Below are 25,774 nucleotides of genomic sequence, written 5' to 3'. Positions count from 1 at the left end.
AGCTCAGATGGTAGAGCAATTGCCCGCGAAAGGCAAAGGTCCCGAATTCGAGTCTCGGTCCGGCACACAGTTTTAATCTGCCAGGAAGTTTCACATCAGCGCACACTCCGCTGCAGAGTGGAAATCTCATTCTTGAATATGAGGGAGCTCCACAAGCAAAGAACTGCAGGAGAACTGGAATCCAAAACTAGTTATGACTGATACTCAAGCCTGTAAAAGGAATCCGTAGTGCCCGGAAGCCATAAAACGTGAACTATGGACCAGTGGAAGAATGTCATTTGATCGAATGTGTCTTGTTTCTCATTGTTTCAATCTTCTGGCCGAGTATACGTTTCAAGATTGAAACATTGTTGGGGTTCAGTGATGATTTGGGCAGCCATATGTTAATATTCGATTAGTCTCACGGTTACTCTGCATAATTTACTGCCCAGGTTTATGTGACCATTTTGGTTGATCAGTTCCATCCCTTGGTACAATGTTTGTTCAGCAATGTTGCAGCTGTGTTCCGGGACGACAGGGCCCCCATTCAGACAACTAGTATCATTTGTAAGTAGGCTGTAAGTACGCTGTTTAGGAAGTAGGCTGTTTAGGTTTTTATGTTGGTAATACTACGTAGTGCTGTGCATGAAAATCTCTGACTGCGCTGTGTGCAGTCTGTGGTTGGTTGGACTCATTGTTGGAATATTCGCTAGTGTATTGTTGGGCTATTGGATGTGAACAGCGCACAGCGTTGGGCAGTTGGAGGTGAGCCACCAGCAATGGTTGATGTGGAGAGAGAGATGCCAGAGTTTTGAGAGGTTACTATAAGCGGACGATCTGGGCGTGTGTCCTCTAGAAAAAGGAAATTCGTAAAGATAGATGTCATGAATTGGCAGTTATATATATGATGAGTTTTGAACATTATTAATGTAAATAGATAGTCTGTTCCCTATCAAAATCTTTAATTTGCTAACTATGCCTATCAGTAGTTAGTGCCTTCAGTAGTTAGAATATTTTATTTAGCTGGCAGTATTGGCACTCGCTGCATTGCAGTAGTTCGAGTAACGTAGATTTTTGTGAAGCAAGTGATTCATGAAAGGTATAGGTTATTGTTAGTCAGGGCCATTCTTTTGTAGGGATTATTGAAAGTCAGATTGCGTTGCGCTAAAAAATATTGTATGTCAGTTTAGTGATGATGAGAATAAGTAAAGAGAGAAATCTCTTGAGTACGTTTAGTTTTACTCAGCTGTTTTTTTAGCACTGTCATTCATAATTGTTCAAAGAGGACGTTTCACATTCAGGACTGGTTTTGCGAGCACGGGGTGAATTGTCGCCAGCACCCTGGGCACCACAGTCATTAGCCCTCTGCACTGACTCGCATATCTGGTCTACTTTGGAGAGAAGAGTGCGTGATGGCTATCCACTTCCATCATCTTTGCCTCAACGTGCCACCATTTTGCAGTAAAAATGGTATACGATTCTGTTGAAAACCTTACAGGACCTGTATTTATCCATTCAGTGACGACTTGAAGCTGTTTTGAAAGCAAACTGTTCCCTACATCGTATTAGGTATGGTAATGTATTTTTGTCCACGACCTGTAGGTAATGAGGACACTGTAATAGAACTTTACGTTTTGGAGCAAAATGGAAGGACTGTGTGGATGCAATCGTGTCCACGTGATCAATGCTGTCATTGTCACCCCTTGGCGTCTACCACGTAGAACACGATTGGGGCATAGCAACACCCGTACAAAAAAATGAGGGCAATGAAATACCTTGAGTGGAAGCTGGATCAATGGTGTCCAGTTCTTATCACCGACGGAAGCGGGATATGTCTGACGCCTGATAATCGTTGTAGAGTAGTGTAGTGGCGGACACATACCACTGCATGTTTCGGGCATTCCGTCTCAAGGATTCAGTGTGGAGGTGGGACACCCATGTTTTGGGCCAGTAACATGTATTGATGTTGAACTTCTCGTATCACTGTCGAGATTACTTTGAAGGGTGAGTAGTACCCAGAAAGAAACTTCAACCTACTGTTCAGCACAGACGTCAACATTCTGGCAAAGGCTCTGTCTATCAAAACGAGCGCTCCGCCTCGAAGTCGTAAACAGATTTCTCCAGGAGCCAGACCCGACTGAGTATGTGTGGTATGAGTACTGTAAGACCTTCGGTACACACACCATCAGATTATTTGACTTGTTGCTCTAACAAAGTAGGCGAGTGTCAGCTATAGGTGGCGTGTTTATCTTCTGCCGTTAGGTCAGATGATAGAAATGCCACTTGCACGCTTAGAGTAGCAGATCGACGGTGGCCAACTTTAAACAGAACTTGATTAATTTTCACACACATTTATTAAAATAATAACAGGCATAAAAATAACTTAACTTGGTTCTGGATGCTATTTACAATTGACAGTCTGAAGTTCCTTTGGTCTTGGTACGTTAATCTTATTCTCACATATCTCTGATACTTGACAAAAGTGTTTATACATTTATCTTCATGGCTATGTACAGGAATATGGTAATCTTATTAGGCACAGACTGAAACTTGACTATAGACTGGTACAGACAAATGCAGACTAATGCAGACTCGTACAGACTAACGCAGACTGACTAATCGGAGGTCTGTACACTCGTTATAATACCTCGTGCGTTCATGTATCACTGCGCGAGTGTGATCCGCGAGGAGAAAAGGTTCTACGTTAGCAGCAATCTCATTGATTGCGTTACATATTAATACGCGGATCGGCGGAAGCAGAATTTGGTCCGTCTTTATGGCAGCGCCATCTCGTAGAGTGGAGACGCACGAGCGCTGCGCCTGCGCTGTTGTGCTTAGCGGGGCGCGCTCTAGTGGGAAAGTTGCGTACGCGCTGACTACGCGGAACTATGTACACAACAGTATGCTTGTCTTCAAATGAACTTCGTCGTGCGAACCCTCCTTACAGAATGAACGAACTAAGAAGGGCCGCCGCCGTCGACGAGTGAGACGTTTAGATGTCCGCCACATTCTACATAGCATCCTAAGGAGTATCCAAGCATGTTACGCGCACAAATCATGAGGAGTATCAACACGGCATTGATACTGTTTCACAATCATGGACTTTACAACAAAGTTTGTCATTTTATTGTAGACACCAGCACTTTTTATATTTCACTGTCACCTGTTATCAAATGTTGTCATATGATGAAGGAGATCATTTTGTTCTATGGATGAAAATGTGCGATAAAAGGTGAAGGTGATGTATAATAGATGTGGAAAAGTATAAAAACGTAGAATAAAACCACAAAACGTACCAATGATGCATGACAGAACAGATAAAAACGCTTAAATCCAAACGAGTTTCGGAATTAACGTAATTTCAGAATTAAACAGAGGTCTAGAGAAGATGAAGCAGGTATCGAAAATTTCTTTGGTAGATATTAAAGGAAATACATTGTCTCTTGCAGAATGCAGAGCTTGAAAACCCAAATGTTAATATTTATTTATGGAGTAGATCGATGTCCAGAGTAAATAATTTCGGATTAGATTTTAAATTTGCTTATCAGCTGTAGATAACCACTGGATTGACAGCAAAAACGTGAGATTGAAATTGGTGAGGAAGGTTTCGGTGAACGAAACTGAGTTTTTAATTAGGAGATTGGGATTTATTTTAAAAGCAAGTTTATAGTGGATATGTATTAACAGTTCTGAGTTACGGCGATCAAGGCTAACACGAAAAGCGTTAGAAGTTGAGCAATGGAGAGTTGCATGTTGGAAGATACTAGGAGCGTCGGACAACAAATAACTGCATCAGGAAAGAGACTGTGGTGAATGACATTGTTATGAATGTAATAAAAATCATGTGTATGGGATATGTAACCAAGAAAATTGTTCTTTGGTGGGTTCTAAGAGATTGAAACAGTTTGGCGGAAACTGAGTAAACGAAACTGTAAAGCATGCAGAAAAACATAACTGCGTGAAAGCAGTAAATCGTGGAGAAGTCTGGAGCAACCAGCTGGCCTACAATAATTGCGAAATGGCTGCCGGTCGTGGTGATTGTGCTCTAAATAGTCTCGTAATAGCGTGGGTAAATATCACTGCAAACCGTTGCTGCACGCTGTCTGTTACACGTGCTCTCAGACTTATCATTCAGGTGCTATTCAAAGTCTATAACGAGCCTCTCTTTTGGTGATCAGTCACCGGTAGCAGCTTATACAACTGCGATTACAGATAGTGATAAATTCATAATACGCTCCAACCTCAGAGAATCGAACTGCAGTGAGATCTGTGCATCGATGTTTTCTATCAGCTGTCGAGTACGCATTACACCAGAAGCTACTGCTGAGAATGTGCGTATTGTTTCTATCAAATCTGACATTGATGACAAAGTTTTCTACACAGTAAGTTTTCCTTCATTTCCACAGTTCGTCATAGATATTGCAATTTTCACAGCGTTAGTCTACAGCAGATGTCTCGTTACATGCAGGAAAGAACTACTACTGATAAGTCTTAATATCTTCAAACACTATCAGCCTTTTGGTAGATTAATCTTTTACTTCTACCTATTTTTCTGTCCTACTTGGCACGTGCAAAACGCAGTTTACGATCACTTAAACTGCCGGTGACGTAGAGACTGGTGGAACAAACAGGAGGTTCCTGTACTCGATGCTATCAGAGTTCTTGAATAGAACGGCTAGCCAGAAGCTAGTAATTGACCGCCAACAGGTCAGGGAGCAACCCGGATCGAAACCGTAATCACAGACAAGGTGAACCCTATCGGTGGGGTGTCACAAAGACTTTAGGAAGTAGCGGGATTTTATGGGCAAGTGTGGAGCCATGGACACAGTGGATGGGCCCACGTAACACGTTAGAAGAGGCAGCAGCACACTCTGCGGAAGCAAGTAATGGCTGCGTTTTGAATCACAACCATCTCCGAGCATTCCTCCATATCAACGCTCGGAATGAACGGGAAATCTGAATCACTGTCATATATTAACAGATACTAAATCCATCATCTGCTTGCGATAACAGACGTATTTTATCTAATTTTTCGTAGTGTCTCAGTCATTGATTTATTCTAGCAGAGTAAATAAGCTAAAAAAAAAGACATGTATACATATGCGGGCAAGCAAATGTTTGCAGTTTCAGGGAAACTGGATGAGATGTTATTGAAGAGAAAGACCTTCACAAATTTAACAAGGCAATAACGCGTTCGTCCACCTCTGGCCCTTATGCAAGCAGTTATTTAGCTTGACGCTGAGTGGCAGAGTTGTTGGATAGCCTCCTGAGAGGTATCGTGCCAAATTCTGTTCAATTGGCACGTCAGATCGGCAAAATCCCGAGCTGGTAGGAGATGCTTGCCCATAAGGCTCCAAACATTCTTAACTGGAGACATATCTAACGATCTTTCTGGCGAGGGTACGGTTTGGCAAGCACGAAGGCAAGTAGCAGAACATCTCGATGTACGGAGGCGGGTACTACCGTGGTGAAACGTAAGCACAGTATGGTTTGCCATGAAGAACAACAAAACGGGGCGCAGAACGTCGTCGACTAACCGTTGTGCTGTAGGAGTGTAGCGGATGACAACCAAATGGTCCTGCCATGAAGTGAAATAGCAGCCCAGGCCATCGCTCCTCGTTGTCGGGCCGTATGATGGGCGACAGTCTGGTTGGTATTCCACCACTGTTCAGGGAATCTCCAGACACGAATCAACCCGGCATTTGTCTTAAACGATAGAGGGATACCGAGGAAAACCTAAATCAGGATGGTCGGACACTGGTTTGAACCATCATCCTCCCGAAAGCGAAAAAAAAAAAAGTGGTTCAAATGGCTCTGAGCACTACGTGACTTAAACATCTGAGGTCATCAATCCCCTAGAACTTAGAACTGCTTAAATCTAACTGACCTAAGGACATCACACACATCCATGCCCGAGGCAGAATTCGAACCTGCGACCATAGTAGCCGCGCGGTTCTGGACTGAAGTGCCTAGAACCGCTCGGCCACCGCGGCCGGCTCCAGACACGTCTTCGTTGGTCGGCGGGGCCTGGAATCTCGTTGACTTCAGTATAATTGTCCTCAGTGTTCAATATCGCTTCGAACTTGGCCTGATGACCAACGAAGATGTGTCAGGGGATGTCCCGGACAGCAGAGGTATACTAACCTGAATTTAGCTCACCATACTGCCCAACAACCAGAAGCGATGTAGTAAAGAGTACAGGAGACAGTAGCAATGATGTTTATTGCATATCCATACTTCGGTCAATGTGTGGTCTCCTGCAGTGCAGTAAATGTAAGTGACTAAAATCTGGATATGCAATAAACATCACTGCGACTGACTGCTGTACCCTTTCCTATTTGAAATGAATCCTGTCACTAAGCCCAACGGTGTCCCGATAGAAAAAAACATGATAAAACCAGGAGTGATGGTTTGGAGCGCAATTTCTTTTGCTAGAAGGATCTCTGTGATTCTTATCCGCAGCACCCTTACAGCACAACGATACGTCGATGATATTCCACGTTCCGTTTTCTTCCCCTTCATCGCAGGTAATCCTGGGCTTACATTTCATGCCCACCAGCACACGGCGAGAGTCTCCACTGCTTACTTTCGTGCTTGCGAAACCGCATCGTATCCAGCAGTCTCGCCAGATCCCGCCCCGAATAACAACTTTTGAAGCGTTATGGTCAGGGCCTTCCAACCACCATTATCACGATCTATCGCGCCAGTTGGACAAATTTGGCATGATATCTCTTAGGAGGACATCCTACAAGTCTATCAATCAATGCCAAACTAAATAACTGCATGCATAATGGCCAAACGTGGGCCAACACGTTATTGAGTTCCTCAATTTCGGAATCTCTTTCTCTTGAATAAGTCATCCAATTTCCCTAAATCTGCAATCATTTCTTTGTGTGTAGAAGTACGTCACGCCTACCAGTTTGTTTCCCATTCGGGTAATTCCATCGTGGTGCGTCGTTTTTTGATGTTTGAGTGTACTTTAACTGCGAAGTAAACTATCGTCATCTATGAATCATGCTAATTTCACGAGATATATGTGGAACGGTGTAATATGAGCTTCTCTGTTCTTGGAATGAATACTCTTTGAATTTTATTGCCGGCCGGGGTGGCCGAGCGGTTCTAGGCGCTACAGTCAGGAACCGCGCGATCGCTACGGTCGCAGGTTAGAATCCTGCCTCGGGCATAGATTTGTGTGCTGTCCTTAGGTTAGTTAGGTTTAAGTAGTTCTAAGTTCTAGGGGAATGGTGCTCTCAGAAGTTAAGTCCCATAGTGCTCAGAGCCATTTGAACCATTTGAATTTGAATTTCATTAGCTAACAGCACTGTAATATGACATGCAGCACTTAAGGCGTCTGCCACTGTGGGATGATGACCACTTGTTTGATAGTTTCCCACTTGCTAAACGAACCATTGGCCTTGGATCTTCAGTGTCTCTTCCATTAATCCAACCCAATAAGTGCATCGGAGGGCAGACCAGTGCTCAGGAGTTGCTAGTATGAAATTACTTCGTCCGTGGCTAACCTACATTTGCTTTGAATATTGCCCTATTGTGGCATGTGCCTTCCACTATAATTACCATTTTGTAGCCGTACTACTCGTGCAACACGCGTAATCATACACATATTATGGTTTTGTCTGCTTCTAGTTATTTTAAGTGATCAGTATTAACCACAGTTATAAGTAGCATTAAAATGAAAATAAGACAGATGTAAAAAAATAAGTGATCTGTTTATTATTTCAAAATTAATCTGCGTAACTGTTACTGTCGTATATTTATCCCTCCGTGAGACAAGACTTCCGATGCCTTCATGGAAAAATGTTTGCGCCTACCTACTGAACCATGAATGTACACGGGCGTGCACCTCTTCATGCGAAGCTATTTGACTGCCACGAATGTCTTTGCTCAGGGCTCCAAAAATATGGAAATCGCATGGGGAGAGATCGGGATCGTACGGAGAATGTGTAAGAGCTTCCTGGCAGAGCTTCTGCAATGTAATCAATACAATGTTGACAATGTGGGCGGGCACTGCCGGCAACAGAATGATGCCTTCCGTCAACATTCCTGGGCATATGACCTTGATGGCACGGTTGAGCTTTTGCAAAGAGAGCACCTACCTCTGTGCTTTAATTATGGCGTCGTGGTCCAAAATGTCAATGAGAAGCACGCCCTTGCAGTCAAAGAAGGTCATCATGACTTTCCCAGAGCTGCCGAGCCTATTGTTTTGACTGCGCTGCAGAAGTTCCGCTGGAAGCCCTTCCTTACGCATCCTCCAGACAGTCCCGACTCCTCACTAAGCAATATTTATTTATTTTTAGAGTCCTGAAGAAAGACACTGGCTGCCGTCGATGTGCAGCGGACGAAGAGTTGCTCACCTGGGTACAGTCCTGTTCGATAGGACGCAGAAAATGTTTTTCCAATCAGAAATTGGACGCTTCGTCTCAAAGTGGGATAAATGTATTAACAATTATGGCAAATATTGTTGAAATAACAAACATTTTACGAACTATTTTCATCTGTCTAGTTTTCATTTGACTGCTCATAGAATGATGATAATAATTCTTTCCTGCAATTTACTCACCGTTGTTTCATTTTCTGACCGATGGTCAACAGAGGCATGTATCGATCCTGTTCAGGGGGTCCCAAAATACATCACAGTTTTTTGGCTTTATGGTTTCCTTGTGTACATCATCCGTGAAAAGTGTGAATGAGCTCCCAAAGATATAATTTAGATCGTTAAAATATATCGAGTACTATAGCGTTACTTCAAAAAAATGGCTCTGAGCACTATGGGACTCAACTGCTGTGGTCATAAGTCCCCTAGAACTTAGAACTACTTAAACCTAACTAACCTAAGGACATCACACACATCCATGCCCGAGGCAGGATTCGAACCAGCGACCGTAGCGGTCGTGCGGTTCCAGACTGTGGCGCCTTTAACCGCTCGGCCACTTCGGCCGGCTATAGCGTTACTGTAACACATCAAAGATCCAGTCATGTACTACAGTCAGATCTTTTTCGTGTGAAAATTGGATAGCGAGTAATAAAAACAGATTGACTTTGTTAGATGTTTCACACTAAATTTCGCAGTACTATAATAAAACTTATGTACTCGCAATCATCAGTTTAGGAAACTGCAAGAACAAATAGGACGTGAAGAAGAAAAATAAAGGGAGGCTATCAAGGTCGTTATATATGGTACATAAAGTCGGTTGGACGAGGAAGGAGAGAAGAAACTGGTCATGGCGTTGAAGAAACCATCCCAGATTCCGTTGTAATTACTGCGAGAAACTTTGTGAGTTTTCAAACACTATTTTCCAGCTGACATTGTAACAATACCCCCTAAAACGAGTACAGGGCAATTTAAGTATGACGGAGACAGGTAAATATATGAGTTTAATGTCGGGAAGCGGGGTCTGATTAACGACAGACTCAAAATCTGTAATGTAAGACAAGAAAATTTCTTCGCATCCAGTATCGTCTCTTTCTTCTGTGTCTTGAGCTGTCGCACAGATGTCAAGGGAAGACCATATAGTGCCTAGTGAAGGGAACAGCAAAAACGCTATAATTACGACGGTAATTCGTTGCCATCTTACCTGTAAGTAAATTTACAGCTCGCTACATCAGTGTGGGCTCACGAGACGCCATTCCACTGTGATGATTCTGCTCACTCTGTTGCCTGAAGCAAAGTTCGCTGCGTGTTATCAACGCGGATTCCACTTGAAGTGACACGTTCGATAATTACCTTTGATCACTGAGACTAATCGATAGTACGGTGAAATTTCACTGTCCACAGTACATACCGTTAACGTAAGTTTACTTCACACATGCTACAGACAGATTGCACGAAGTAGGTCTCTTAGTTTTCCCTCACTTTCACCGAGGACAGCGTATAGCTGTATTCCTTCTTGTTTAGAACGTGTAGTGTGTCAGCCTATAAATTTACTTGAAATGTTTCGAGCTTAACTCTTTCTCCTCTACGAAAGAGTGGAGGTTCGGAGTGGAGGTTCTTCGCCAGCCCATATGATTATGATAGTCGTTAGCGTTGGACACACCTTCACTGTTGAAGGTCGCTTCGTCAGTGAACGACAAAATCGCAGCGCAACGAGTTTGCATGGTGCCACACTCATAAAACTGCTGTCCAAATTCGACACTAGGAGAAAATTCGAGCATGATAGGATGAATCTTCCTGTATGTGACAACAATGAAATTCTCCAACCCGTGGTCTCTACAACGTCTTCCATTATTCCATGCTCTTTGAAAACATTCGTTTCACTCAGACACTGTTGAGTAACGACCAGTGTACTGGGATATGGCCGATGCCTGTTTGCATACCTTCACCCACAGAGTTAGTTAGTTCGTTAAGTGTTCCACTAATAAATCTCACGGTAACCGTTATGATGTGGAACGTGTCGGGTGCGTAAGAAATGCACACATGAATCAAGATTTTTTTAAGCTTAAAATTTGTGTTACCTACCCCATTCCTTTAAATGGCATAGAATGCATATAATATACCTATAGATTCATTTATTCATATTCAAGAATTCATCTATGGTATAGAAGGAGTTGTCAAGGAGATATCATTTCAATTTATTTTTGAAACTATTACTGCTATCTATCAGATATTTTATTTCATCTAGTAATTTATCGAAAAGTTTTACAGCAGCTTATTTTACCCCTTTCTCTGTCGAAGCTAGCTTAAGTAGGGGATAGTGCCAGTCTTTCTTTCTTCTGGTATTATAATCATGAATGTCACTGTTGTTTTTAAACTGATCCATGCTGTTGAGAACAAATTTCATTACTGAGTAAATGTACTGTGAAGCTGCTGTAAGAATTCTTAACCCTTTAAACGGACGTCTACAAGATGCGCGAATATGAGCTACACATATTATTCTTACCACTTTCTTTTGAGCAGTGAATACTTGCTGCCTAAATGTTGAGTTATCCCAAAATATTATTCAATATGACATCAGAGAATGAAAGTATGCAGAGTATTTTAGACTGCCAATTTCTGTATCCTCAAATTAGGGAATTATTCTGATTGCAAAAGTTGCTGAACCTTGTCACTTTAGGAGATCCAAAGTATGAATTTTCCAATTAAGATTCTCTTCTATATATACACCAAAAAACTTAGTATGTTCTGCCCTGGATACTGACTTCTGTTGGTGTGTTACATTTATTGAACGAAATTTACTTCTTGCGGTAGAAATTTGGATTTACTTTGTTTTTTCAAAGTTTAGAGCACGCCCATTAGCAGAAAACTAAACAATAACTTTTCCAAAGACATTATTTGTATCATTTTCTGTTGGAGTTTCTTTCACTGGATTAATAATGATGGCTGTATCATCAGCAAACAGTGTCAGTTTAGCTTCTTGTTTCAGATAAGAAGGGAGGTCATTCAAAAATATCAAGAACAGAAGGGGATCCGTGATAGAACCCTGTGGAATACCTAATGTAATTTCACCCCAGTTAGATGTTCAGACAAGTGTACCCATTTCGTCTCGTTTCACTATAAAATCTTAGTTCAATAGGCAAAATACTAGACGCTGTCCCCTATGGAGCGCTAGTATGAGACAGGTATTGGGCGGACATGTGAGTCTACACAGCTGACGGAAGAGGTGACGGTGACGTGTTGTGTATGTGCCAATCTGTCGTATGAACCAGCACTATCAATCAGACGAGTCGACGTGGAGATAAATAATAGAAGAAAGGACCTTCCGTGTGTAAGTAGGCTGTTTAGGTTTTTACATTGGTAACGCCAAGTACCGCTCTCTATGAATATCACTGGCTGTGCTGTGTCCAGTCTGTGGCTAGTTTGCATTGTGGTCTGCCATTGTAGTGTTGGGCAGTTGGCTGTTAACAGCGCGTAGCGTTGGGCAGTTGGAGGTGAGCCCCCAGCAGTAGTGGATGTGGGGAGAGAAATGGCGGAGTTTTGAAATTTGTAAGACTGGATGTCATGAACTGCTATGTATCTTATGATTTTTTCAACACTATTAAGGTAAATACATTGTTTGTTCTCTATTAAAATCTTTCATTTCCTAACTATGCCTATCAGTAGTTAGTGCCTTCCGTAGTTTGAATCTTTTATTTAGCTGGCAGTAGTGGTGCTCGCTGTATTGCAGTAGTTCGAGTAACCAAGATTTTTGGTGAGGTAAGTGATTTGTGAAACGTATAGGTTAATGTTAGTCAGGGCCATTCTTTTGTAGGGATTTTTGAAAGTCAGATTGCGTCGCGCTAAAAATATTATATGTCAGTTTAAGCACAGTCATGTATAATTTTTCTAAGGGGACGTTTCATATGTCGACCCTTAGCCGAGGATACCTCACTGGAATCTTCTGATTTTTTTCTTGTAGTTTGTGTAATAAGTGTAGCTATTGTTTATTGCTAGCGCGTAATTGTAGAGAGAATCTCCTTTGTAGTTGCAGTCTTTCATTGTTGTACAGTAAAACAGTTGTCGCATGCATGTAGATTTGCACCAAGTATTTCGCAGCTGCGCTTGCAATTAACTAGATATTATTTTCAGTGCTATGTTAATGTGTTCTCTTATTTTTGCTCTTCATATTGTGTTTTTCTGTGTTGTCGTGTGAAATATTGTGACAATAATGGCATGCGAAAAACGTAATACTAGGCTCCAAAGTAAACTGAGAAATGACAGTGAAGACAAAAGCAGTGTGTTAGCGCCACCATGTAATGAATTAACTAATGTTCAAAGTAGTAATTTGGTAATTGTGCATAGGGAAATGGAACGGGCTGCAAATAATGGTGTAGGCAGTGAAACAATTAGTGTACAGGGAAGCATTATCGATCGCTCTGTCGGCAACAGCTCGCCTCAGGATTCCGAAATGACAGGACACAATTTTGCAAATACTGTGGAGTCAGGTTTTGCGTCCTCACCGTTTTCTCAAATAAGTCAAGACACATTTTCTGCTTTTCAAAATGCGAATATTGCCGGTCCAAATGCACTGCCGAATAGCACTGAGGAACATGTTTCAGACACCAGTGCACTGTTATTACAGTTAATGCAACATACGGACAAAGGCTACAAAAGTTAGACACAACGCTTGAACAAAATCAGAAACAAATGGGACAAAATCTTCAAAAGTTAGACACAATGGAACAAAATCTTCAAAAGTTAGACACAATAGAACAACACCAGAGACAAACACAGCAACAGTTAGACACAATGGAACAAAATCAGAGACAAACACAGCAAAAGCTTCAAAAGTTAGACACAATGGAACAAGTTAGACACCACACTTGAACAAACACGTGAAGATTTAACTAATGAGTTACATAACATTGAATCGAAATGTTAAAAAGTCTGTAATGACGTAAAAACGCAAATTTGTGAGCATTTCTAACCTATTTTTTCGCGTCATGAAAATGCATTACAGAATCACGAAGCAGCCATAAAAAAACCGCAAACTATTGTTCGTGAAAATCACGACACCTTGTAAGCTAAACTTGACTCAGTTGCATCTACCGATTCGGTTACGCAACTTTAAAAAACTCAGGAAAGCTTAAAGGACACAGTAGATACGATTTCAACACAAATGGACACTCTGAAACTTGGTTCAGAAAAACATACAGATGAAATAATTTTACTATCGGATAAAGTAGCAGAACTTTCAGATCAGTTCACTAACTTATCTACAAAGGTAGATGATGATCTGAATGACACAAGACCTGTAGCCATCACTGACACAGAAGAGTATGAACAAATTAAGAAATTCAAACAAAATCAGAATCAAATTAATACGCAATACAAAAGAGAAATCCGGGAAGTACAAGATCAGTTGGCACAAATAATACAAAAATTACATATTTCAGAGGACACTCGCGCTCCAACACGGGCAGAGGAACTTAGAAATACGGAAAAGCCACAAAATAATAACACAGGGCATTTCGGAAATTATGAAAGAAATTGGCAAAGTGCACCGAATTTTGAGATGGAACTGCCGACACGACGTACCAATGACCGATATGCTACTCGCCAACACGATGATTTTGACTATAAGCTGTACATTACTACACGTAAATTCAAAACATTTAAGAATTCTGGCAACGACATTCATCCACAAGCGTGGCTCCATCAATTCTCTCATTGTTTTACTCCCAACTGGTCATTAGAGCTCAGATTAGAATTTATGTGTGGCTACTTAGAGAATGAACCAGCTGAAAGAATGCGGTCGGTCATTCACGATTGCCACAGTGAAGGAGAATTTTATCATGCCTTCCTCTCAGCATATTGGTCTCAAGCTACACAAGACCGAGTAAAACATAACGTCATAATGATAAAACATTTCGAACAATCTGAATTTTCAGTCTTGTCAAATATTTTGAAGACATGTTGCACAAGAATCAGTACCTGTCAAACCCATACAGTCCCTCAGAACTCATCAGCATTTGTTTAATCAAACTACCTGAACATTTACGACATATTATTTTGGCAGGACGTGGCAAAGATGACATTGAAGCTTTTCAGGGACTGTTACAAGAATTGGAAATTGACACTGACAATTGCGGAACGCGAAAACAGGAACACAACAATTACAGGTCACATTCGTCACAATTCCGCGATGAAAGAAATAATAACTGGACACGAAAAGACTATTCTCACAACACAAATCGTGACCAAAACAGACTCCACCCATATGATAACAATTGGCAGACTAGTAATAATTACAGGGAAAGATCACCTCTCCGCTGTAGTGACTATCACAGAGACAATCAGAGAAACAGACAATATGGGAACCAAAATAATTATTGTCAAGGGAGACAGAATAAATTTAGACGCAACGGTCCAGCCCGCAGTTACGATTCAGGGAGAAATTCTCCACCACGTGACCGACAAGAAAGAAACTATGGAATCTACCGACATGACGTCAGACGATATGATCGTAACGACAGACCTGAATTACATCAGAACTGGTGGAATTCAAACAGGGCGGGGCCCTCTCTACAAGGTGAATTTGTAGAATTTAGGTCTCCAAATCCCAATAACGACGCGCGCCAACAAAGAGAAAATAAGCAATGACTCATACCGCTGGCAGCCACAAAACGTACTTCTGAAACTGACGACGCAGCTGCCGTAGCTAGTAATTACGTAAAAATGGAAGATATTAGGGACATCTTACTCCAGGAACACGACGTAAAACATAACATCATTGCATATCCTGTGATTCACATTACAGTAAATGACGTAAAATTTACGGCAGTAATTTACCCTGGCAGTCCCTATTCAGTAATTAGTGAAACAGCCTTTATCAAATGCAACAAATCGAACGATTGTCCCACACTTCCGTTACGTAAGATTAAATTACAAGGTGCAATCTTTGGAAGAAGTGTAGATGTGCGCCAACAAACCAACTTAGAATTCTTCTCTATGAACTTTCTTATTGTTCCATTATTGTCGACGGAAATTATATTGGGAGTAGACTTTTTGAATGAATACAAAGCAATCTCAAACTTTCACGATGCTGAAATAAGTTTAGAGAAAGAAAGTAAGTCAGTAGCTATGAAATTTGAAGATTGGCTCTCAAACCATGACGAAGAAATCAATCGGCTTTACCTTCTGTTAGACAACAGTTCGGAATTTTCGACGGAACTTGACACTAACAATCGCTCTGCAAGTACTGACAGGGATGATATCGACGGCACATTTGATACTAATGAGTTAATTCTGAATAAAATTCAAACAATTGAGAATTGTAATGACACTGATAGGCAAGACCTTTTTGAGATTTTACAAGCACATTCCACAGTTTTTACTAACAAAACAGGAACAATCAAGGGATTTCAATACCAATTTCGTGTTTGTGAGCATACTAAATTTTGTGTTAGACCATACGTAATTCCGGCGCTTTATAGGGACCGTGTTAGAACAGAAATACAATCTATGCTTCACGAGGGCATTATTGAGCCTGCAGTAAGCTCATACAACAATCCATTACATGTTGTTGAGAAGAGAAATGGATAGATCAGGCTTGTCTTAGATTCGAGACAAATCAAAACTATCATTATTCCTGAAACAGACAGGCCGCAAATGTTGGAAGAACTTCTTCAAAATTTTAATGGTGTAAAAGTGTTGTCTTCCATTGATCTGAGATCCAGCTTTTATCAGATCGAACTTCATCCAGAGTGTAGAAAATACACAGCTTTCCTTTGTTTCGGCGTTTGTTTCGGAAACTTCCTTTTGGTTTGAACATTTCTTCGACAGCATTCATTCGCGGACTAAATTCCATATTACCTAAGTTCTTAAAACGTCACATCACTTTATATGTGGATGATATTCTGATAACAGAAGCCTCATGGGAACACACAATCGCATCCACAACAGCGTGTTACATATTTTTGCAGAATCTGGACTTACAGTCAACTTGGAAAAGTATGAATTTGGTAGGACAAAGGTGAAGTTTTTGGGTCATATTATTTCTTCTGAAGGCCTGAAAAGTTAGAAGCAATCAGAGACATTCCAGTTCCATCCACAAAAAAACAAGTCCACAGTTTTCTAGGTCTCATAAATTTTTCCGTCGTTTTCTGAATATGCAAATTCTAGTTACACCAAAACTTTGTTCTCTCACTGGATTAAATACTATTTGGAACTGGGACGAACAAGCACAGTTGGAATTCAATTCGTTGAAAGAAGCCTTACTTAACGCGCCAATACTAGCTCATCCAGATCTGTCACAAGATTTCTGCCTTAGCACGGATTCTTCTAAAGTCGGTCTTGGTGCCCATTTATTTCAAGAAGCCATAGAAAATGACACTACTGTTCAGAAAACCATTGCTTTTGCTAGCAGAGTGCTAACAAAATCTGAAAAAAAAATTTTCATTGCTTAATTAGAAGCTTTAGCTATCGTTTGGGCATTTAACAAATTCCGTTTATTTCTTTCTGGTAAGCACATAAAAGTATACAGTGATCATCGTGCATTACAATTTCTTATGTCTTCAAAATTAAATCATGACAGGTTAAAACGTTGGGCATTGTTTCTGCAAGAATTCCACTTCACAATCGTCTACATTCCCGGCAAGGAGAACATTGTTGCGGACGCACTGTCACGTGCACCGGCTGGGCTTGAGAAAAGTAATGCAGAAGGCAACCTCGAGAAAAATTTCAGTATTCTTTACATTCGGAAAGTCGCCCTTGAAAACTTCATCTCCACAGCTTTAAAGGGCATTGCTCATGAACAAGATAAAGATCCGATTTGGAAAGACATCAAAAGCAAATGGCATGAAAAGACACAGATTCGGCATTATTATCTGGTTAGAAACAACATACACAGTGTCATTGTGTGTGTACATTCTTGCTAGTTAGTTGCACGATTACGTAACGTCTATAAGGCTCACATACTTAGAACATTTACCAGTACTGCTAATGAGATTTTAATGCAAAATTTTGTTTTACTTGAAAATACATTCTGGATTTAAAGTACTTTCTGTGAGATACCAGATGACACAGTGGTTAGTTTATGTGATAGCTACACGATTTTATCACGACACTACTAATGAGTGACAATTTACAATGTTGCTTTTGCGGTGTTTCTGTTTCATATCTGCACAGTTTTCTGAATTATTCTGGAAAGTAAAACATGTTTTAGTAGTAACTTTTGTGGTATAGCTATAATGTGACAGCCTTTTTCGTAGCACAACAATACGTTACAGCACAGTACTTTCTTCATCACGGCAATAAGCATAATAACTAAGATATCTATACGCAAAGCATTTCACTTTTGTTTATCATGAGGTAAGTACATTGACTTCTGCAGCACTTAGTTTTCGGAGGACAATAACTACGTCACTTCCACAGAGATTATCTTACAGCAACACGCACATTTAGCGCTACAGGACACGTATTTGAGTGATTAATTTTGTACTTAAATCATTTATTTTTAAAGATATTTGTACAATGATACAAAGGTTTTCCGTGATACATTTCATTCCATTGCTGTAATCTGTAACACCTTAGGGTATAATTACATTAATCCTCAGGGGGTACACGCTTATTTTGTGTACCATGTGTTTGGCAAGCACAAGGAGCCCTAGCTAATATGGTATTTGCTTATACAACTTTACACATCGGTACCATATTTCTCTAACACACAAATTACACAGCTATCTGATCATTTAACTGAGAGATAAACATTTTTTTACTACATCAGTGACACATGTTTACGCAATTACACAGTTGGGTAACTTCACACTTATGAAATTGTATTTTGTCTGTACCTTGTGAACTGTTCATATTTTTTTGGAACCATTGTGATACTATGAGAGCTTTCAATGATGTATTTGGTAAGGGAGCATGATTTTAAAGTACGTTTGAGGTAGATGACACTATTGAAATGAACAGAGATTTTTTTTAGGTTTTGACATTATTGCGGAATGTTACGACGTTTTTGAGATTTGACTGAAGTGTTATGATGTTATTTTTGCGACGACGATGTTTATTATGCTGTTGAGGTATGTTTATGATCAATAAGATGATGCTACCATATATGAGGAATTTGATTATGCTACGTATTTATTATGATGAAATATTGAAGAAGAGTCGACGAATACGTATATGAATAATGAGTAGTGGTTAGGGACTCTGATTTGTGGAATAGGATGTTGGAAACCAAGAATCGTGCTTTAAGAGTTATGAAATGCGTGTAAATGCGTGAATGCATCACAATGCCGACAAAAACGTTTTGAATACTGTTACATTCATAGGATTTTGTTTCTACACATTTGCAACGCAAATTCTCGACCTGTGAAATTTTTTGTATGAGACTGTCACTCTAATGCAAACTGGTGTCGTAAATATTTCAGTAAGAAAGTTAAGTGACCACCTGCACGTAATGAGTTGTGGGCACCCAGATGTGTGACAGTTGCCTGGAAAAAAGCCATTAGTGTGTGCCTTTCAGAGGCATAGGTAGAGAAAAAAAAAGGGCCATTATCCTCGCTATTGACATTCTTTTGTAGAAAGCATCGCAAATACGACACGCTCAAACTTGAAAACATATGATAACACTGTGGAGCTCTTAATTTATGATATTTACTGAAATGCCTAATGAAATGACGAGAAATATTTTTATGTCTATACACCTGATTATGACTACTGTCTTTCTAGTTGAGAGATTTTTTTTACTACCTTATGAAATGCCATATGGCTAATGAATGATGTTTCATGCCTTCCTTTGTACATATTTGCTCGTTTTCTTTAATATCTAGTTTCTAGCTGCACTGCAGCATTGGTTATTATAAAATTTAATAGATGTACTAATATCACTATTTTCTGTCTACAGACCCAGTAAAGAATACGTTTATGATATACTTTCTTAGAAAAGAGACCACAAATAGACATTTCCCTTCACAGTAATTGCATAAATAATTTTTTTAATGACTTGGTAACTTTCTTGCAGAGTAAGTTTTTGCGATGCATCACTCTAGTGTTAAGATGTGACATAGGTATTAGACATGGCCATTTTTAGTGTAATATTTTTTATGCTTGAGCTTTGTCATGTTTAGGTATAAGTTATTTCATTTGCTGCTGCTGTTAGCCAGGCATAGTGTTACTGAATTTGACTTTGTATTACTCGGTTAAGCCAGTTTTACTACTGATTTATTTTTATTGTTTGCTGCACATTGCCTTATATTAGTTGTGATACTGCAATTGCTCTGCTAATTTATTTTAGTGCTGCTTGCTTTGCCAATTTGAATTTTTTTGTCATTGCTGTTTGTGTTAATTTGTTATGTGCTGCAGCACTGCCTCGTCCCTTGGTATATATATCTGAGCTCAGTAGATTTAAGTCAGCTTAAGAGGGGGTAGACTATATAAGAAACTAACTATGATGAATTGGAAGAAATGCATTGAGAAGCTATAAGAAAATGGTTTGGCAAAAAAAAGTAGTGTACAGTGGAGAAAAACTATTTTTGAAAGTGGATGTGAACAAAATACAGAAATCATATTTGGATAGGGCTTTTTGGAAATAATGAAGAACGAAGGGAGATCTCCAAGAAGTAAAGAAAGTTTTGTTTGCAAAATACTGCAGTAAAACAAACCCTGTCCCTTCCTTGTGTTATCCCACTATGTGTTTGTGTACCCTTGGGTATTTGAGTTCTTCCTGTCTTTATGTGTTTATCTGATGAGAGTTACATTGTAGAATTTTTCTGATAATATGTTATTTACTTTGTAAAGATGTTTAGACATTAATTATTCTGTTTTGTTTTAATGCTCATGTGTGAAGTTGATGTTTCAAAAGTTATTCTGATCTTTTATGTATTTAGTTATGTCATAATTCCTGTAACACTGATGTACATGTTTATTTCTATTCTTTTGTAAAGCCTCTGTACTACAAATGTTATGTGTACTGTTCTGTTCTTTAATGATGTATTTAGTGCCTTTGTAATTGTATTCTCATGTCGTAAATTTAAAATTGTAATTGACACCAGTTCATCAAATGAAGTAACTTGTAAGCATTCATTTCACTGCACACATTTCTGTTGGTCATAGTATATGCACAATATGTGAAAAAAAAGAGGACTGTTAGTGTTTGGACGTGTGTTGATAATTCAGCAAAGGACTGGTCAACAGCACTGCTGGTTCTAAGCACAATTCAAAAACTTTGTGAGTGCACAAGTGGTGGTTTATGGACTTGCTATATTCTCCACAAGACTCTTCGATGGTGATTGTGCACCTGCACAGTCGCAACAGATGGCTGTTGGCCATCTCTACAAGGACTATAATGGGTCCACATCTTTGATGGCCGACCAGTACCATTGTTTCTACAAGGACTACAGTGGGTCTGCATCTTTGATGGCCCACCAATACCATTATATCTACAAGGACTACAGTGGGTCTACTCTGTGACGACCTACCTACCAATATTCCTCAAAGCTTCGACTGACTCTGCGGTGGGTTTGCTCTGTTGTGGCCCATTACCTGTCTGCATATCAAGAGTCAGCATTGTCTTTCTGTTGGAAGGACATCACTACTTCTTCAAGACTGCATGGAAATCCACTACTTCCGTGTGCATTTTCTTTTACTGCTCAGACTTTGAGAAAAACACTGCTATTTTACTGTGATGAATGATCAGGACTGTCTTTATGGACTGTGAGAAAATTTTAGCTTATGACCAACATTGTATCAATAAGTGTGTGCATTTGATTTCTCTGTTATTGTAATTGTGAAAAATTTTAACAAATATGTATTGGCCAGTGCCCAAAAACAATTTGTAAAATTTTTTGTGGAGAGCATTGGGCTATGTAAGTAGGCTGTTTAGGTTTTTATATTGGTAACGCCACGTACCGCTCTCTATGAAAATCACTGGCTGTGCTGTGTCCAGTCTGTGGCTAGTTTGCATTGTTGTCTGCCATTGTAGTGTTGGGCAGTTGGCTGTTAACAGCGCGTAGCGTTGGGCAGTTGGAGGTGAGCCGCCAGCAGTGGTGGATGTGGGGAGAGAAATGGCGGAGTTTTGAAATTTGTAAGACTGGATGTCATGAACTGCTATGTATATTATGATTTTTCAACACTATTAAGGTAAATACATTGTTTGTTCTCTATTAAAATCTTTCATTTCCTAACTATGCCTATCAGTAGTTAGTGCCTTCCGTAGTTTGAATCTTTTATTTAGCTGGCAGTAGTGGCGCTCGCTGTGTTGCAGTAGTTTGAGTAACCAAGACTTTTGTGAGGTAAGTGATTTGTGAAACGTATAGGTTAATGTTGGTTAGGGCCATTCTTTTGTAGGGATTTTTGAAAGTCAGATTGCGTTGCGCTAAAAGTATTGTATGTCAGTTTAAGCACAGTCTTGTATAATTTTTCTAAGGGGACGTTTCATACGTATTTTAAACTACCTATGAACGAAGTTAATTAACTGTCCAACTTGTCTTTGACGACATGCAACATGACGTATTACAAGTCGTCGTGAAGAGATTCCAACCAACGGGGAGGAGACGAGTGTCACGTCTTGTCAATGAAATCGGTTTCAAAACCGACATGAATTGCCGTTCTCAATAAATGCAGGCCCATCTCAACCAGTTTCGGAGCGACCATCAGCAAGAGAACTGTTTGCAAAGGTCCTTTGGACTCGGATACCCTGCATAAGACCAATGTTCATAGCGGCACTGAAGCTGAACGTTTGCAGTGCGCCAAGGAGCTATCTGTGGGCGTTTAGCTTGGTTTGAAGACTCTCGATCTGGCCTCTCTTCCAGTAGTGCTAAACGTCTAGTGCACCGGTAGCTCAATGAGGCATTTAGCCGGCAGTGTGTGAAATGTTAGCACAGGTTGGATATGGTCCGATGATCTTTCGTTGATTTCTGTACCAAGACTTGAGTCCACCAATTCAGGTTACAGTCAACATGAACCAAAAAGTTTATGTCGTCATTCGCGTTGGCCAAGTGTTTCTCTTTATTCCGTAGCGTCACACCTGCCTTACGAAGTGACAAAATTTTTGTTGTTTTCTGCTAGTGAGTGACAGTAAGCTGGTGGTAGAACGTACCACTGCTGGACTAAACGATACTTACAAAGTAGCTGTTGAAATGTGTATGAGGAACTGAATATGAAGGTAGATCGACTGGATGATGGCCTGAAACAGAAACTCGGAGACACACTAGTTGTAGAAACTGAAGCAAATGCAGATCAAACAATCCCATCGTCGCAGAATGTTCCATTCTCCGAATTAGGGCTATTTATGAAATATCGATATTTTTCCTGAAGCGTATCCGTATATAGTCTTTATACTTTCCTCCAGTATATCGATATCAGAATGGCAGTATCGAATGCCGATATTTTTACTTTATTTTGTATTTTTTTAACAATTTTTGGTAAATATTTTATATTTTAGCAGAACATAATTTTACTTTCACTGTGACAAGGAGTCCTAGTACCTTTTGAACTTTCATCGCGTCCAACCTTTCTCTTTGACTGTGTGAAGCAAGTATATGTGGCACAAAGTAAGCCGGATTGCACTGGGGGGGTGAAGGTGTGAATGGAATAATAAGGTTTCCGATGTGAAGAAATAGTACACTAGCAGCATTAAAAAAACCATTTTTAATTCAACTAGTGTGCTATTTCTTCGCATCATCATTCTTTGAAAACAATTGCTGAAAATGATAAACTAAATGACAAGAGTGGTCTTTACGGTGGGCGGAGACGTTTGAAGGGAAATGCTGACGTAATCGGCAGTCGGCGCTATAATCTGTCCACCATAAGAATAAACCTGGCCTAAACAAACACAAACGCAATGATTGGTCAGAAACCGCAGCACACGTGCACTGGTGTTGTTACGTTCTTGGAAGCAGGTTCTACTTATGTATTAGATCTCTTATTACTAAATTATTCGTACATTTACGTAGAAAACGCTTGAGTCAATTTACTAAAATAGCTAATATGGAAGGACTACAGGGCCCTCTACTCCTTGTGGTGAGGACGCCGTTGCCATGGATTATGAAGCGTATATCAGGTGCCCTCTAGTTCGTGCAGAGAGGACGCCGTCGTCATGGTAGCAGCTGGTGTGTTCGTATGGTGTTATCTTTGCCTTGGCCACGGCGTCCGTTGCCGTGGTAGCGGTATGTCATGGCTCTTCATCCACAGAGAAGTTGTCACTTATTTGAGGCTGTGGATATATCGACAATCAAGGATTGTCGGATCGTGCAGCCACGTCTCGATCCCTGAGTCAACAGATGGGGACGTTTGCAAGACAACAACCATCTGCACGATGTAATGATCCCGATAGGAGGGAAAAGAAGTATGGAAGTATTCGATACTAAGGATAAATTGCGATTTTTCAGTAAATTAAACTCAAATTAGTTAAATTTCTTGTGGGTGTAATTATGATGCAATGTTTCTCAATGTCATTAATATATAATATTTCTATCCAAGAGAGACTGAAAAAGCAAGGTACATTTATTTAAACTGTTTTAACACGAATATTTCATTAGGAACTGTAATGTTTTGCTCACATAGGCTTATTCCAAGTGTCAACGTAGGTGACTAAGAAATTGCATGTAATAAAATTTTGCCAGGAAAAACTTATTATTCACTACACTTAGTATGAAAAACAAATAAGTTTAATAATACTTTTGTACTGTATACTCACGTAATTTACCGATTTGCACTTTTTAACCCCAATATTATGCAAATGAGAAAGGTCATATACAACACTTTGTAATCCAGCTATTTCACTTGGTTGACACTTGTAATTATTTGTAAAATGCACCATTTATGGTTCTAATCCAAACACCAGAGCACCAGAATCATTTTTAACTATTTCATATAAATAATTCATCTAATAACAATTTAATTGACTCTAAAAAAAGAGATAATTTGTTGATCTCTTTGGAAGGTTATAAATACGAGCACTGTCAAAGACTGGTAGGAAGTTGGCTCAGTGTAGTTGTGAAAGTCACGTCGGTCAGTGTTTTTAGTGCCAGCTAATTCCATTGTATGTAAACATATTTGGATCGCAGAAACAAAGAGGTTGATGCACAAGACGTAACTGTTTTGTCAGAGATGCCATGTAAACTTTACGTGTGTTTTTTAAAGAGGAATAAAAACGTGTGATGACTTTTATAAAACTACTAGGTGTCTCCAGCCTTACCTTTTTTTTAAAATCCGGACCTCTTATAAATATATAATACCCCAGACAACAAAAGTGAAGAGCTATAAACTTTAACTTTGAAACAGTATTATTCAGCGTTGTGACGACCACCCTGTAAACATCTTTGAAATGTTTTGATGAGAAGTTATATTCTCCTAAAGCATGTGACATTTTATTTACTAACATAAAACTGAATTTTCATCATATTAAGGCAGGGGGCCGTTACAATGAACAGTTCGATGACGTTTGCAGCAGGATGGACTATCAGCTCGGAGACCATGGCTGCAGTTACCCTTGACGCTGCATCACAGAATGGAGCGCCTGCGATGGTGTACTCAACGACGAACCTGGCTGCACGTATGGCAAAACCTAATTTTTTTCGGATGAATCCAGGTTCTGTTTACAGCAGCATGATGGTCGCATCCGTGTTTGGCGACATCGCGGTGAACGCACATTGGAAGCGTGTATTCGTCATCAACATACCGGCGTATCAGCCGGCGTTATGGTATGGGGTGCCATTGGTTACACGTCTCGGTCACCTATTGTTCGCATTGACGGCACTTTGAACAGTGGACGTTACATTTCAGATGTGTTACGACCGGTGGCTCTACCCTTCATTCGATCCCTGCGAAACCCTAAATTTCAGCAGGGCAATGCACGACCGTATGTTGCAGGTCCTGTACGGGCCTCTCTGGATACAGAAAATGTTCGACTGCTGCTGTGGCAGCACATTCTCCAGATCTCTCACCAATTGAAAACGACTGGTCAACGGTGGCCGAGCAATTAGCTCGTCACAATACGCCAGTCACTACTCTTGATGAACTGTGGTATCGTGTTGAAGCTGCATAGGCAGCTGTACCTGTACACACCTTCCACGCTCTGTTTGACTCAATGCCCAGGCGTATCAAGGACGTTATTACGGCCTGAGGTGGTTTCTCAGGATCTATGCACTCAAATTGCGTGAAAGTGTAATCACATGTCAGTTCTAGTGTAATATATTTGTCCAATGAATACCCGTTTATCATCTGCATTTCTTCTTGGTGTAGCAAGTTTAATGACCAGTAGTGTACTTAGCGATGCTGTCTAAACAGTATACCGTACATAAAACTTTGTATACAGAATTGTAACTGAGCAAATTAAAGTATAAAAACAACCTGGAATCGAACCCAGGACCTCTCCAACAGGCAGAACCGCAAACTATCGCAACCGCTGCACAA

At 40.1% G+C, this 25,774-nt stretch overlaps 1 protein-coding gene across 1 annotated transcript in view; it reads right to left on the bottom strand.

Moving 5' to 3' along the window:
• LOC124616127 (monocarboxylate transporter 2-like) overlaps nucleotides 1-9,654 on the bottom strand; it is a 99,852-nt gene extending 90,198 nt beyond the window's left edge. The window contains exon 1 of the mRNA XM_047144394.1: nucleotides 9,573-9,654. The gene's annotated coding sequence lies outside the window, so the exon portion shown is untranslated. The remainder of the gene's footprint in view (nucleotides 1-9,572) is intronic.
• Between the last annotated feature and the right edge of the window lie 16,120 nt (nucleotides 9,655-25,774).

Source organism: Schistocerca americana, chromosome 5, assembly GCF_021461395.2.
Source record: "Schistocerca americana isolate TAMUIC-IGC-003095 chromosome 5, iqSchAmer2.1, whole genome shotgun sequence".
Classification (NCBI taxonomy): Eukaryota; Metazoa; Arthropoda; class Insecta; order Orthoptera; family Acrididae; genus Schistocerca; species Schistocerca americana.
This window is presented reverse-complemented; position numbering and strand designations above follow the sequence as displayed.